We start from the raw sequence: 17566 nt of genomic DNA, 5'->3' as shown, positions 1-17566 counted from the left end.
TACCATCCTGGGCAAACATAAATTGTTAAGAAGAAAGCAGAACAAAGGAAACACACACACACACACACACACACACACACACACACACCTCTTAGTTAAGGTTAAAAATTAATAGCCACTAAGACTGAACTACCTTAAAGAGTCTAACCATCTAAGATCAGAATTTCAGGCTTATCTGTTCAAGGATATTATTTATTTACCTAATTTTCTGTAAGCTCTTCTGAGGTAGTGTCGGGACAATTTTATCTACTTTTAACTCTCTGGTACCTTCAACTGAGCAGTTCCTAGCACATAGTAGGGTCTCAAAAAATATTTTTGAATCAGTGCTTTTGGAATAAACCACTAAATGAAAACAAATGAGTTGCTAATAGTTCCCACATGACTTCCCTTCCCCTTTTACTTCTCCAAGAAAAACATGTTGGAACTTGAGTGGTAGAGGATCAAGTTGCTAGCACTAAAACAGCTCTATGCATATTAAGGCATGAGTTTGAAGGCCTACATCTTAAAAGAAATTATGCTGCTACACTCCTCTCTCTTAAGTGTCCAATTATTATTAGGATTAATAATAACTTTGACACTTCCCGGATGAAGCAGAATTACAAAATAATTGCTATACTATAAATACCACTGCCAATGGCAAAATATCGTCACAAGTTAAAAAAACTGAGATATTCACTACCTGAAAAACATTCTATTCATAAATGATCAGATAGGAAAACATCCCCAAAACAATTAATAGTTCTAGTAACTAAATATTTTCCTTTATGTAATTTTCATCTGTACTTAAATTTTTGTCTTTGCCAGCCTTCATTCAAGAAAATTTACATATCCCAGCAGGTAACAAGAAACAAAAATTGCAAAACACTTAGACTCTCCAAATGCTTACCTATTTTCCAACTCTTTGGCTAATTCTTCTATTTTCCAACCTTTTTGGTTAACTCTTCTACCTCCTCTAACTCCTTCAGAGCAATCTTTCCCTCAGCTGATAGATCTATGATCCTGTCTCATTATCTTCTCCTTGAAAGAGTGCATTCACTCTCATGATCTTAATGCTCCACTCAAATTTTCCAAAATTAACCACCTCACTGGGTTCAGTCATATATTTCCAACCAAATAATAAATACTTTTGTATGGCTATTTTACTGTCAACTCAAAATTCTCACTGTATGAATTATACCCCTATCTGGCAAAATCTCCGCCCTCAATGAGTATTAGTGGGTAGATATCACCTCTTCTCACATTTTAAAAGAGGACACAGTCCTCTAGATAGAAGGAAACAAGATTTAAGAAATACTACAGTCTCTTTCTCATCTTTACTTCTCTCCAAGAGAAAAATAATCAAAATAAGTGACAGGAGGACATCCATAGGTGTCCTACTGGGTGAGATTAATGTATAGAATTCCCATACACAGTACTGTGCATACACAGTACAAGCTCTTCGTGTTTCTCACTGGGAACTGTGTGCCCGTTAACATATTATTCCTCCAGTGCAGCTCCCATGAGTGAAGCTCATCAGAGAAAAACTTCATTTCCTTAGCATGAAGACATGTTTTTTAGCGTGTGACTAGATGAGTAATAGGAATTCAGAAGAGAACTTGTGAGAGACCTCATTTCCACCTCAGTCCAAACCACATTTACATTAAACCTTTAATAATAAAAGCACTTTTCTGATTCCTATGACTTGGTTCTACTTCTCAACTGACTCAAATCTGGAGTGGTACAAGGCAACTGATAATGGCTCTCCCCAAGAACCACCACCAATACCCAATTACCTAACTTCTGCCGAGAACTTAAGACAATTCACTGTAATTCGCTGGATTCACAGTGCTGCCTATCCATACCCATTTTTTTCTCTCTTTAAGCCACTTCTTCTAATTCTCCAGAAACTATGTCAAAGATTCTCAATACTCCTGAAACTTCCAACCTTTTCATTCCTTTCTGTATTCAAAACACATGACCAATCCTCCTGCTAAAACAGAAGGCATTTTTAGAGAAGTTCCTTAACTTCTTTCTACCAAAACTATAGTTACCAGCATCTGTACCAAGCTATCCCACTTTCTTCTGCTCACACTGAAGGAGGAATCCCTCTGTGTTCTTAAAGCTAATTCCTCCATCTGTGTTTTCAGAGACTTGGCTCTCTCAATCATTCTTTCTCTTAAATACTGAACTTCCTCCTCTTATTTGGCTCTTCTGAAAACACTGAAACATGCTCCAGTTCCTACATCTTTAAAAATGAAACAAAACAAAAACAAAAGCAAAACCATCCTCAACTACACATTCTTTTCCAACCACAGACCTCTCCTTTTCACAGCTCAACTTCATAAGTGCTGTATTCTTACAGCCCATGCCTGCAACCAATTACCTCCTTTTCACTAAATGCAAAAAGACACTTTCAATTCCTTGTCTTATTTGAACACTAACAACATTTGACCAGTCTTTCCTTCTCAAAACACTCTCACCCCGTGGTTTACAAGACAACCATACTTCTTTTCCCTCTTTCTTCCTATTTCTCTGGCTGCTTCTTCTCAATCTCCCTTGTAGGTTCCTCTGCCTTCCAGTTAGATGATGGTGTTCCTAAATACTCCAACCTACCCCTTCTTTTTATCTCACTTCAGAAACACTCCCCAGAATCACTTAAAATATAAGCTAAGAAATCTCTAGTTAAGATCCACCTCTTGAGCTCCAGACCCACATAAACAACAGACAATTGAATAGTCACTTTTCCAATTTGGCAGGCACCTCAAATTCAGTACAACCAAAACTGAACTCAAGATCTCTCCCATCAAAGTCAATTTACTGTTCCTCCAAAATACCTTCACCCAGTGATTGGTATTACCATCTACAAAACAGCTGGCCAAGACAAAATCCTGCAGTCACCTTTGCCTCCTTTTCTCTCTCACCTCATACATCCAATCAATAACCAAATCCTACGTCCTAAACACCTCTAGAATCCATCTCCTCCACTCAGTATCCAAATCTTTACTCTAGTTAGAGCCCCATTATATTTCATCTGGCTTATACCATCAGCCTTCAAAACAGTTCTGTTTCCAATTTTCTCCTTTCTACTCATTCTCCACTCTGCTACCCAAGTGATCTTTTTAAATACTCACCTAGTTAAAACCTTTCAGTGGCGCCTTGTTACTTTACGAAGTCAAAATTCTTAGCAAGAAATTAATGAACCTTTGTGCCAAGCCCTGGACAGTGTATGACCCCTTCTTAATAGAACATTACTCTCAGGAGCAAGAAACATAACAAGCTTTCATAACACGCAAAAGACAGAATCCTAGACAAAATGACAAGATGGAAGAATTCTTCCCAAAAGAAAGATCAAAGAGAAACCACAGCCAGGGATTTGCTCAAAATAGATAGAAGCAATATATCTGAACAAGAATTTACAACAACAGTCATAAGAATACTAGCTGGGCTTGAAAACAGCATAGAAGACCTTGCTGCAGACAAACCGTAGAAGAAACCCTTGCTGCAGAGATTAAAAAAAAAATCTAGAAACTAGTCAGGCCGGAATGAATGACCCTTTATAACCTAGTTTCTGCTACCATCCTCATCACTAATACATCCATACCCTGCAGTCATATAAGAATTTATATTTGAACCATGTGACTCTGGCCAAATCACCACACCTCTCTCGACCTCAGTGACCTCATATGTAAAATGAAAAAAATTATTACACGACTTCTAAGATATTGCATTGTAAGATCCTCTAAATATATTATTCTATGACTAAAATCAAATTCCTTTCTTTTTCATAAAGAACTTCCTGAATGGGGCACCTGGGTGGCTCAGTAGGTTAAGCCTCCAATTTCAGCTCTGGTCATGATCTCACAGTTAGCGAGTTCGTGCCCCACATTGGGCTCTCTGCTATCATCACAGAGCCTGCTTTGGATCCTCTGTCCTAGTCTTGCTCTGCTCCTACCCCACTCGTGCATGGGCTCTCTGTCTCTCTGTCTCTCTCTCTCTCTCTCAAAAATAAACATTAAAAAAAAGATAATTTTTTTTTAATGTTTATTCATTTTTTGAAAGGAGAGACATACAGAGAACGTTGAGTAGGGGATTGGCAGAGAGAGAGGGAGACACAATCCGAACAGGCTCCAGACTCTGAGTTGTCAGCACAGAGCCTGACTCGGGGCTCAAACTCACGATCTGCAAGATCATGACTTGACCTGAAGTTGTACACTCAACCGACTGAGCCACCCAGGTGCCCCATAAAAAAACAAAAACAAAAACAAAAAAAACCAAAAAATTTCTTTTTAAGTTTCAACAACAAAAAAAGAACTTTCTAAATATTTTCTATTCTGAATATGTCATTTTCAGTCAATAATATTACCATCATTCTTTAATCCATGCAAAATGCAGAAGCTAGGTATCACCTTTTATTCTTTGCTTTACACTGTAGTCAAGTATGTTATTCAATCCTATATTAGTTTCTCCACTCTTCCTTTCCTTTCTCCTCTAGTAATCATCCCTGTGATTCAGATATCTACCACTATTTCTTGAAAATTATCAGAACTTACTAGTCATCCTGCTCTCCAATCCATTTATCACACTGGACAACTCCTTACAAAACAATGAAGTTTTAAACTCTAAGACTATCATCATGTCAATGTCAACTCCAAAGCTTTCAAACTAAGAATGAAAAATCCATCTCTCTAAGGCATGAACTTTGGAGCCTCACTGATAAGCAAAGTAAGCACGAAGACAAAGCTGTGACTTGCATTGGCATTAATCATTAAAAGTAAAAATAAGGGGGCACCTGGGTGGCTCAGTCAGTTAAGCATCTGACTTCAGCTCAGGTCATAATCTCATGACTCATGAGTTCAAGCCCTACATCGGGATCTGTGCTGACAGCTCAGAACCTGCACCCTGCTTCGGATTTTCTCTCTCTCTCTCTCTCTCTCTCTCTCTCTCTGCCCCTCCCCTGCTCTTTCTCTCTCCTCTCTCTCTCTCAAAAATAAAAAACATTTAAAAAGAAAAAAAATTTTTAAAGTAAAAATAAGTTCTATAAAAAGCCTACAATTATATCACAATATTAAGGTATAAAAGGAAACACTATACAAGAAAAAATAGAGAAAAATATTATACAACAACACAGTAAAAACAGTGTTGACATTATCAGGTGCAGAAGATCACAAATTTAATGCTCTCTCCAATAAGAAAGTGTTTCACTTCTTTTATGGTTTCAAATGCTCTCATTTACATTTTTTTTTCTGTTTATAGTGAAGTCCCATTTATCTGGATAGATATATTTACTAATCACATCTACCTGGAACATGGTTATTCTGATACAATATCCACAAAACTCTTCTGGATAGACAAGAGTGAAATTATAAACTTAGTGTTCAAATACTTTATTCATAAATAGTTTTAAACCCCTGTTAAGAATGTGTTTTTTCTTCTATTAGATCTAATTAGAGGCCCCCAGTGCTTCCCTGACCTTATTTATAACTCCCCCTAACCTACTCTGTTCTAGCTACATGGCCTCCCTGTCATATCCCTGCCCTAAAGCATCTGGTATTGTTGTTGTTATTGTTATTATTATTACTACTTTTGTTTTTTTATAAAATCAGCTTATGGAAACCCACCACCAAGCATAAACTAAAGATCCTAACAATAAATTACATGTAACCCTTCCTTAGGACACAATTCTCAATTTATTTTTCATCATTCCCCTGCTTTCAAATTAATAAAGTTTTATCTCATCTGTAACTACTACCAAAAAGTATACTATTTTTATTTTGGCTATTTTTAAAGGGTATCCCATGACATATAAATTTGGCAGACAACTTTTTCACATATTATGTCACCAGTATTATTTCAGCTACCATTCATTTTTTAACTACCATAATATACCACAGTTTATTCGGTCACTTTCCAGTCAGTAGACATTTGAGTGTCTACTTTGTTATTGAGAACAGAACTGCTATGAACATTCTCCAAGACATCTACTTTTGTATATACACAGTATTTCTCTTGGGTATATGCCTACAAGTAAAATCACTGGGTTGTAAAGTTTGTCTAAATTTAACTTCACGGGATCATGAAAAACTATTTTCCAAATGGTTGCAGAAATTGTAGTTGTGGAGTAATGTATAAAAGTTCTGTGAATCCTCCCCCTTTCCAACACTTGGTTTTAAATGGTATCTCACTGTGTATACCTAATTTGATTTCCCCAATTATTAATGAAGTTGAAATCTCTTCATGATTATTTACCATATACTCTTTTGTGAAATACCTATTTTGTGAAATAGCTTTTTGTCTGTGACTTTTGATTTATACAACTTTTAAAAAATATTCTTGATATTAATCATTGTCAGCTTTGTATATTGCAAATATCCTCCATTTTATAACTTATTTTTTCACTTCCTTGAAGGTAGCTTTTGATGAACAAAAATTCTTAGTATGTTAACTCTATTAATTTATTCTTTTATAACTTTGCAATTTTTAGCCTTTGTTTTTAAATCCTTTACTATCCTTAGGTCTAAAAGATATACACCCATAGTTTCTACAAAGTTAATATTTTATTTTTGACACTTACATACTTAAACAATCTGCAATTTAACTTTTATATATGGTGGATGCAGAGATCCATTTTTTTTGTCAATTTCATTTATTAAATAGTAACTTCTTTCCTCACTAATCTGATATTCCATCATTATCAGATACCAAAGCTCCATAAATAAGTGGATTTGTTTCTGGATGTAGAATTATTTCAGTAGAAATGAAGTCTTTGATATTCAGCCTTCTGCCCATGAACATGGTATATCTTACAACTCAAATATACAGTGATTAAGTCTTTTTTAATGTCTACTAATAGAGTAGTACAATTTTCCCTAAAGAAGTCTTACATGTCTTTGCTGTTTATTACTAGATATTGATATCCCATGACACTATTTTAACGTCCTTTTAAAGTATGTTTGCTAACTGTCACTGTTACAAAAAATGCAATTACTTTCTGTATACTAGTCTGTCTATATATATTCATCTTTGCAAAACTCTTACATCCAATAATTTACCTATATTCTTTTGACTTTACATGTAAGTGATCATACTGACTCCAGATAATACTTTCATTTCTTCCTTTCCAAATTTAACACCTCTAATTTTTCTTATCTTAAAGCATTGGTATGTCCTCCAACACAAGAGGCAAGGTGATTATATTTTCCAAAGATAGGGACAAAAACATCTCGCAACTCACATATTCTTCTAAGACTAGAACATTCATACTTCTCCCAATGATGTGTAGAGTCTCTGTCCTTCCCCTTGAATCTATGTAGATAATTACAACTTCCACAACCAATACACAACACCAGAACTAACACTGTATAACTTCCCCAGATAGTGCATAAAAATGCACTGCATTTCTGCTCTAGTACTGTTTGCACTTAGAACCTAGCTGCCATGATGTGAAAAAGGCCAAACCACACCATCTGGACAGACCACATAGAGAAGCCATATGTAAATTTTCCAACTGACTGCCTGAGTCCCCAAACTACCAACTGATATCAAATCACCAGATATATGAACATACTTCCAGATGATCCCATCCCCTAGTCATCGTCTAGTGTTCAAGTCATACCACTGATGTATTACCAAGGGTGGATCAGTAACAAGCCTTCTTAGTCTGACTCTCAGAACCCATGAGCATAATAGCTGTTTTATGTCATTAAGTTTAACAGGACTTGTTACGTAGCAATAATAACTAGAATGGGTGATAGATGGGTGGTAACCATGCCTATATCATTCCTGTTTTTAAAGGAAATGTTTTTAATATTTCCCCACTTCAAAAGCTATGTGCTGATGACTTTTTAATTATCCCGGTGGATTAAAGAATTTCCCTATTTTCCTAATTACTAAGCATTCTTACCATGAATTTACATTGATTATCAAATTTTTGTTATCTATTGAAGTTATCATGATTTTTCTCTTTTTAATCTACTGTCATCATTTACATTTATGGATCATATAATAGTAAACCATTCTTGTATACCTGAAATAAACCCAACATGGCAATAGTGTCTGCCTTCTCTTACAAAGTTGGTTTCAATGTGCTAATATCTTATTTGAGATTTCTGCATCTACAGTCATGAGAAAATTTTCATTTTTTAAAAGGTTTATTTATTTTGAGAGAGAGGCAGAGAATGAGAGAATCTCAAGCAGACTCCGCACTCAGCACAGAGCCAATGTGGGGCTAGATCTCACAACTGTGAGATCATGACCTGAACCAAAATCAAGAGTCAGATGTTTAACTGACTAAGCCACCCAGTTGCCCCTGTAATTTTCATTTCTTGTAATGTCTTCATCTGTTTTAGAAATCAGGGTTATGGAGGGCTTTCAGAACTAGCTGGTGCAATACCCCTCTTCTATTAATTAAAATGATTGCAACAGATTGGAATAATGTATTTCTTAAAATTTTGGTAGAAACTTGCTTAGCAAACATCTGGGCCTGTTGCTTTCTTTGTGGGAAGATTCTATTTCTTATAATTATAGGATGATTCAGACTTTTAATTTCTCTCTCAATATTTTTCTAGAAATGTGACTAAGTTTAAAAAAAACAGTTGACATATAGTCGCTAAGAATATTGTCATTATATTGTTTTTTACTGTGCTAAAATAAACATAAAATTTATTATCTTAACCATTTTAATTGTACAGTTCAGTACACTGTATAGCTTATACAATGCATAAAGAACATTCATACTGTTGTGCAATCACCACCATCCATCTCCAAAACACTTTCCATCTCACAAAACTGAAACTCTGCATGTTAAACAATAACTCCACATTCCCCTCCTCCCCAACCCCTGACAATCATTCCTCTACTTTCTGTCTCTATGATTATGACTCCTCTAAGTATCTCACATAATTGGAATAATATAGTATTTGCCTTGCTGTGACGGGTTATTTCACACAGCACAATGTCCTTAAAAGTTCTTCCATATTGTTGCACATGACAGAAATTCCTTCCTTTTTAAGGCTGAATAATAGTTTAATGTATACCACATTTTGTTTATCCATTCACCTCTCAATAGATATTTGGGTTGTTTCCATGTTTTAGCTATCATGAAAAATACTGCTATTAACATTGGTGTACTAATACCTGTTTAAGAACCTGCTTTTAATTCTTTTGGGTATTTCCCTTGAAGTGGAATTGCTGGATCACATGGTAATTCTAGTTTTACTTTTGAGGAACTACTGTACCATTTTACACAACAGCTGCGCCATTTTGCATTCCCAGTAACAGCACACAAGGGTTCCAATTTCTCTATATCCTCATCAACACTTACTATTTCTTCTTTATTGGATAGGGTTTTTTTTAATTTTTTTAAATGTTTTTATTTATTTTTGAGACAGAGAGAGACAGAGCATGAGCAGGGGAGAGACAGAGCATGAGCATGAGCAGAGAGAGAGAGAGAGGGAGACACAGAATCCGAAGCAGGCTCCAGGCTCTGAGCTGTCGGCACAGAGCCTGATGCGGGGCTCGAACTCATGGACTATGAGATCATGACCTGAGCCGAAGTCAGACACTTAACTGACTGAGCCACCCAGGCGCCACTCATTATAGTTTTGATTTGTATTTCCCTAATGCAAATTAATGATTTTGACTATCTTTTCATAAGTTCATTTGCATACCTTCTTTGCAAAAATGTCTATTCAAATCCTTCACCCATTTTTTAATCTGGTGCTTTGTTTTCAGTTGTTGAGTTTTAGGAGCCCTCTGTATATCCTGGATATTAATCCTTTATTTGCAAATATTTCCTCCTATTTTTTAGGTTAACTTTTTACTGGTGACAGTTTATACCTGTTGATGCACAAACTTTTAAATATTTTCATCAAGTCTAATTTGGTTTTTTTTTCTTGCTTATGCAAGACACCTTACTGTCATATTGAAGACACCATTGTTAAATACAATGTCAAAGTTTTGCCCTCTATTTTTTTTAAACTTTTTTAGTTTTAGGTCTTACACTAGATCAAGGGTCCATTAGGAATTAATTTGTGTATATACTATTAGTAAAGATTCCAACTTCATTCTGTTGCATGTGGATATCTACTTTTCCCAGAACTACTTGTTGAAAACACTCTCTTTTGTCCATTCAATGATCTTGGTACCTCTACCAAAAATCATTTCACCATATATGGGAAGGTTTATTTCTGGGCTTTCTATTCTATTCCACAGATTTATATACCTGTCTTTATCCAGTACCACGCTATTTTGATTGCTTAGTTTATAGTAAGTTTTTAAATTAAAAAATGTGAGTCATCCAGCTTTGTTCTATTTTTCAGGTTTACTTTGGCTATTCAGCGTCCCTTGAGATTCCATATAAATTTTAGGATGGTTTATCTATTTGTGCAAAAAATATCACTGGGATTTTGATAAAGATTGCATTAAATCTGTACATCATTTAGGATTAGTATTGACATGTTAAGAATCTTAAATTTTCCAATCCATGAACATGGGATGCCTTTCCATTTATTTATGTCGTCTTTCTTTCAGAAATGTTTTATAGTTTTAATTGTATAAGCCTTCAATCCTTAGTTAACTCCTAAGTATCTTATTCTTTTTTGGTGCTACTGTAAATTGAACTGTTTTCTTAATTTCCTTTTCAGATTGTTCATTGTTACTGTATAGAAATGCAACTGGTTTTTGTGTATTGACTCTGTATCCAGCTGATTCACTGAATTCATTTATTAGTTCCAACAATTTATGTGTGTGTGTGTAATTTCAGGGTTTTCCACATATAATATCATATCATCTGTGAACAAAAACAATTTTACTTCTTCCTTTTGATTAACATGCCTTTTATTTCTCATTATCTTTTTAATCTCTGATTTAGCCATGACTATATGTCTTTTTTAGTTTAAATATACTAAGTTCTATGTATGTACACAAAGTGTATTATTCAGATCTGCATCCTTGCTGATTTTTTTTTTACCTTTATCGATGGTCAGTTAAAATTTTTCACTATAATAGTACCACTTTCTCTCTACATAACTACCCATTTTTTGCTGTATATTTGATGCTATATTTTCTTTATAAAGTTAACTTTTTACCATTATAAAATGACCAAGCCCTAACATGATTTTTAAGTTGATTTTGGATAATATTAATACAAGTAGCCAGCTTTTTTTTTTAATGCTTTAAGACTGCATGGACTATCCTTTCTACCTGGAATACTCTTTCCTCAGACAACTATTTGCCTTTCTTACCTCTCCCAGGTCTTGGTTCGAGTATCATTTCCACTGAAACTATCCAATGTTAAATGATAAAACCTTCCCCTCAGCATTCCTGATTCCTCCTTCCTTGCACAGCACTCACCACTTTTTCACATATTTACTGAATTATAATTATTGTTTGCCTCCCACATACACAGTGAACAGAACCTCCACAAGAACAAGAATTGTTACCAGCTTGGTCACCAATTTATCTCCAGCACCTAGAAGTAACTGGCATAGAGGTGGTGCTCAATGTATTTTTGTTGAATAAATAAGACTCTCAACCTCAAAGATCACCAGGGAAATGTAAATTTTAAAACAATGGAATGCTACAGCTACTTCATAGCCACTGAACACAAAAAAAGTTAAAAGTACACAATAACAATCCAAATGTCCATCATGAAGCTCTCCACTACATACCCAAAAGAAAGATATGGTAAAAATCCCATGTGCATATGAAAAGAATGTATATTCTGAAACTACTGGGTACAGTGGTCTACAAATGTAGCGGTCTACAAATGTCACCTAGGTCACATTGGTGAAAGTGTTCAAGTTTTTTATACCTCTTCTCTCTACTTGTAACAAATAGTAAGAGAGAAAAACTTCAACTACCATTGCAAATATGTCTTTTTGTCCTACACAATCACTTTTTCCTTCATGTATTTTGAAGCTCTGTTATTAGGTGCATATGTATTTAAGATTTTTAACATTTAAAGGAAACCCTATGCAGATTTCTTAAGTTACTTCTATGCAACTCCCTCTCCAGTACCCTGCCTGCAAATTCCGACTGCATCAGTTGGAATTCTAACCTCTGTTTCCTTTACCCTAGTTGGTATCCATTGCTTAGGTCAGGGAAAACTTCCTATGCCTCCTATTTCTCAAGGACCATAGCCCTGTGCTGTCTCTTGTTGAATGCCTAAAAATAGTTGCTTCATTATCTTGTCCAGTATTATAGTCATTTGAAGTAAGATGATAATCCAAGGTGTGCTGTTTCGAAGGGGCACATGCACCCCAAGTTTATAGCAGCACTATCAACAATAGCCAAAGTATTGAAAGAGCCCAAATGTCCATCGTGGATGAATGGATAAAGAAGATGTGGTATATATACATACAATGGATTATTACTCCACAATCGAAGAGAATGAAATCCTTCCATTTGCAACTATGTGGATGGAACTAGAGGGTATTATGCTAAGCGAAATTAGTCAGAGAAAGACAAAGATCATATGACTTCACCCATGTATGGAATTTAAGATACAAAACAGATTAACATATGGGAAGAGAAGCAAAAATGATATAAAAACAGGAAGGGGGACAAAACATAAGAGACTTTTTAAAATTTTTTTCTAATGTTTATTTATTTTTGAGAGAGACACAGAATACGAACAGGGGAGGGGCAGAGAGAGAGGGAGACACAGAATCCGAAGCAGGTACCAGGCTCAGCACAGAGCCCGACACAGGGCTCAAACCCACAAGCTGTGAGATCATGACCTGAGCCAAAGTCAGAAGCTTAACTGACTGAGCTACCCAGGCACCTCAAGAGACTCTTAAATATAGAGAACAAACTGAGGGTTACTGAAGGGGTTGTGGGTGGGGGGTTGGGCTAAATAGGCAAGGGAAATTAAGGAAGGCACTTGGGATGACCACTGGGTGTTATACATAGGGGATAAATCACTGGAATCTACTCCTGAAATCATTATTGCACTATATGTTAACTAACTTGGATGTAATTAAAAATTAAAAAAGTAAAAATATAGTAAGATGGTAATCCAATCTGTATTACGCCATCATGACCAAATCCAGAGGTTCTTTATTTTTGTATTTCTATTGTTCAGACTGTTTTCCTATTGTTATAATAAGTATATTTTTTTGCCTATATGTGTATGTATACACACACACACACACACACACACACACACACACACAGATGCATACAGAGAGAGAGAGACACAGAGACAGAGAGAATTTTTTTTTTTTTAATGTGGTAAAATGTTAACATTAGGGAAATCTGGGTGAAGAGTATACAGGAATTATTTGGACTATGTGTAACTTTTCCATATGTCTGAAATCATTTCAAAAAAAGAAAAGAAAAGGAAATACAATGCCATAATAAAAGCTACAGACTAGGAAAAAATATCTACAAACCACGTATCTGCTGACAAAGGACTCAAGTCCACATAAAGAACTCTCAAAACTCAATGGTAAAACAAAACAAAACAAAACAAAATCCAATTAGAAAATGGATAAATGGATAAAATATAAACATTTCACCAAAGAGGATACACACAGAGAATGACAATTAAGCAAATTATAAGACATTCAGTATCACTAGTTATTAGAGTAATGTAAATTAAGAAAACAGTGCAATATCACTACACACTTATTAGAACGGTTAAATAAAAAGCAGTGACAATACCAAATGATGGCAAAAATGTAGAGAAAAAATCTTTCAAACACTGATGGTGCAAATATAAAATGGTACAGCCACTCTGAAAAATGTATTTGTCAGTTACTTTAAAAGTTAAACAATACTTACCATAAGATCTAGCAGTAGACCTTCTGGGGATTTTCTCAGAAAAAGGAAAACTTAACATCCACACAAATATCTGAACGTAATTGTTCATAGCTTTATTTTTAATAGCCAAAAACTGGAAACAACCAAAATGTCCTAAAATAATAAACAAACTGTGCCACATCCACACCACTGAAGTATTAGTCGGCATTAAAAAGGAAAAAAAAAAAAAGAAAAAGGAAAAAAAAACTATCAAAACATGCAATGAGTTGAATGGATGCAAAGGCATTACACTGAATGAAAAAAAAGCCAATCTCAAAAGGTCACATACTGTTAATTCCATTTATATAACAATCTCAGAATGACAAAGTTGTAAATATGGAGAACAAATGAGTGGTTTCTAGAAGTTAAAGAATGATGGAGAGGGAGGGAGTAGGAGTGACTATAAAAGGGTAGTACAAAGGAGATCTTATTGATGATGGAACAGTTCTGTATTTTGATGTAGTAATGGTTACACAAATGTACAGATGCAATAAAAGGACACAAAACTATACACACACATTGTTATCAATATCAGTTTCCTGGTTTTGATATTGTACTGTAGTTACACGAAATGAAACCACTTGGGAAACTGGAAGGTAAGTAATAAGCAGGACTTCTCTGTATTATCTTTGCAAATTCTTATAAATCTATAGTTATTTTAAAATAAAAAGGTTTTCTTATACATACATACATTCAAAAAGTATGTAAAATGAAACTTAAATATTTCTCTTTTAAAATGTTTCAAGGGGCACCTGGCTGGCTCAGTTGGCTGAGCATTTGATTTCAGTTCAGGTCATGGATCTTGTGGTTCTTGAGTTCAAGCCCCACAATGGGATCCCTGCTTTCAGCCTGTCAGCGCAGATCCCGCTTCGGATCTTCCATCCCCCTCTCTCTGCCCCTCCCCATTTGTTCTCTCCCAAAAATAAATGAACATTTTTTTTAAAAGCATTTAAAATGTTTTGGCTTACAATGCATTTTCCTTTGAATTAGTTTGTCAATTTATTACATATCTGCCTTAGTTTCATAATGCATTAATTTAGTATATTTTAGAAACCCTAACATCAATGACCTGAAGAAAAAGAGGTATGTCCAATTTATGGTATAAATACAATTTATGTCACTCTTCTTTATAGAGGGTGACAACAATTATAAGACAAACAAGGAAAGGAAGGAGAAAGGAAGAAATAAATGACTCAAGACACAAATAAATCAACAAAGCTAGACCAAGAAATGATCCAGATGACAAGAACTTAAAAAAAAAAAGCAACTGTGCATAATATAAGAATATAATGCAAAGTTAGAAAACATATGTAAATGGATATCAACAGACAGATGGAAACTACCAAAAAAAAAAAAAGGAAAATGTAAATGCTGATAATTAAAAACACACTATCAGAGCAGGAAATTCGTTTTGGGCTTATCATGACTCTACAGAATAACGAGAAAAAAATCAGTAAACTTCAAAATAAATCAAAAGAAATTACCCAAATTAAAATACATACAAACACACAGTGACATTAAGCTTGTAACTGTAATTTTATACTGTCACTCATGGTATCTATATTATATATAAAAGAATACAACCAAACAGAAACACTCTTCCACAGAAAACTGCCTCTACCTAATATATATTTATATAAAATAAGGGAAATAAGTTAATGACTACAAAAAATATTAATTTCTATGAATTATGTAACAGAGTAAAAGTACATAAGAAATTTAATGAGTCATAACTAATAACAATGTTTTAAAAGTCACTGGAAATACCACTCTGCCTAAAGAGAAGGATCTCTTAAAATTATAGTGGATTTAACATCTGAAAGTAATTCTTCTTGACACCATCAGGAAAACAGGTGCCAGCACCAAACAATCACAAGGAAAGGAAGAGTATTTCCATTCCTGCTTTATTCAAAAACTAATTCAACAACATTATTAATTACATTCATTTGACAGAGTAAATCAACTTTCTTTGACCTAGATATTCTCAGATCTAACAAAACATAACACATGCTCAAATGTTGGCTGATCTTAATAAAAGTGTATTATTTCGAAGAGCAAAGTACAACAAAGCCTAATGAAATAAATTATTTCTAATGACCATTTTAGATATTCTTCCCTGAGTCTTCATTGATCATCAAAAAAGACCATAGTGTGTTACTGAAATGAAATGATACTCAGAAGATCTGATTTTCCTTTATCATTAGAGATGATAAAGGATACTATATTTAAAATCAATAGTAAATTTTACCAACATGTACATAAATGACACTACTTCTAGCATTAGTAATAAAGAAGAAAACAGTTACTGGCAACCATTAAATTTATTTTAAAATGACCTAGTCCACTTAAAACCAACTCACACTGTTGTCTAAAATGTCTTTTACCAGGACTCCAAATGGGATTTGCATCCTGCCAAAAGATTAAAACTCAAATTCATGTTACTGTACTTTGTTTTCCTCCTTTTTTTTTTTTTTTAATGCTATGAAGCACTATAACTCAAACTGAACGGTAGAACAGGAGCTGAACTGATAAATTAGAACTTAACTGATAAATTAGAACTGATAAATTAGCCATTACTATAATGATGTTGCTGCCAGCATTCTACCCTTCATCAGTTTTACTCTTTCCAGATGTTTCATATTCATTTATAATTTGAATCAGTTAAATATAGACCCATGTGTTCTTCCACAGACTTCAATGCTGACATCCACCAGAAATATTCTCAGGCCTTTAAAAATAAAAATGTCATCAATTGTATACACCATTTAAGCCTGTATCAGATTTAAAATGGCCAATCTATGGCATGCCTTGAATGAGGTCCATGATGGCTTTGAATACTAGTATGTGACAGAAATGACACTGTACCATTTTCTAGGCTTAGCCCTTAAGAAATTGATGGCTTTCACTTCCTGTACTTTGGAAAACTTGCTCTGGATGATGCTTCTCCACAGAAGAAATTTTACTATCCTAAGACTACTATGTTGTAAAGTAACCCAAAATAGCCATGTGGAGAGACCACATCAAGAGATAAACACCTAATGAATCTCCCACTCTTCCAGAAATGGCAGCCTCAGTGCTAGAGGACACAACAGTACACAGCCATCAAAATCTTTCCCAAATTCCCGACCCACAAAATTGTGAGCAAAATAAAATAGTTGTTTAAGCAACTAAGTTTTGGGAGTTCTGTGCTGAACGACAGATAACAAACCAAAACTACAATTTAATTTTATGTACAAATAAACTCACTATGACAATAGAGAAGACAGCAGACTACCTGTTTATAGTATAATAATGAAACTTCTAGAGACTTTTAAATTATCAACTTAGTATCTACAGTACAAATTTCTTTGTCTTCCATTAAGTAACTCATAAATTAATCATGAAAGAAACATATATGCCCCAATGCTTTTGATTCTTACTGTGTGAAGGAAAGTGTCAAGGCTACTAAGACATGACCCTATACCTATCCTCCCATGAGTTGACTATACACTAGTAAGAATCAGTTGTTTTGCTCTAAACATATTTAATCCAATTTATTTGCTAATATAATTATATGATTAAATATTTTAAAATCTATAAGAACTGGAAGTCATCATTTCCCTGAGTAAGTTGAACATTTCATAACAATTTGATAAAGTCTAGTTGCTTTTTAAAAAAATATTTTCAAGAAGACTAGAAAATTTAGAACAGTAACCACTGGGACTATTTTTCAACTGTCTCATCATACCTAAAAGGAAAATGAAACTAGATATTGAAGATAATGGTGATAGATGTGATTTAAGAAAGG

The 17566-nt window shown here is 34.4% G+C and overlaps 1 protein-coding gene across 14 annotated transcripts in view; it reads right to left on the bottom strand.

The window, feature by feature from the left end:
* Positions 1–17566, bottom strand: part of CCDC91 (coiled-coil domain containing 91) — a 353778-nt gene that overhangs the window by 279174 nt on the left and 57038 nt on the right. The gene's annotated exons all lie outside the window — the stretch shown is intronic.

This window comes from Prionailurus viverrinus, chromosome B4 (genome assembly GCF_022837055.1).
Source record: "Prionailurus viverrinus isolate Anna chromosome B4, UM_Priviv_1.0, whole genome shotgun sequence".
Lineage (NCBI taxonomy): Eukaryota > Metazoa > Chordata > Mammalia > Carnivora > Felidae > Prionailurus > Prionailurus viverrinus.
Note: the sequence above shows the minus strand (reverse complement) of the source record. Positions and strands in the feature narration are given on the sequence as shown.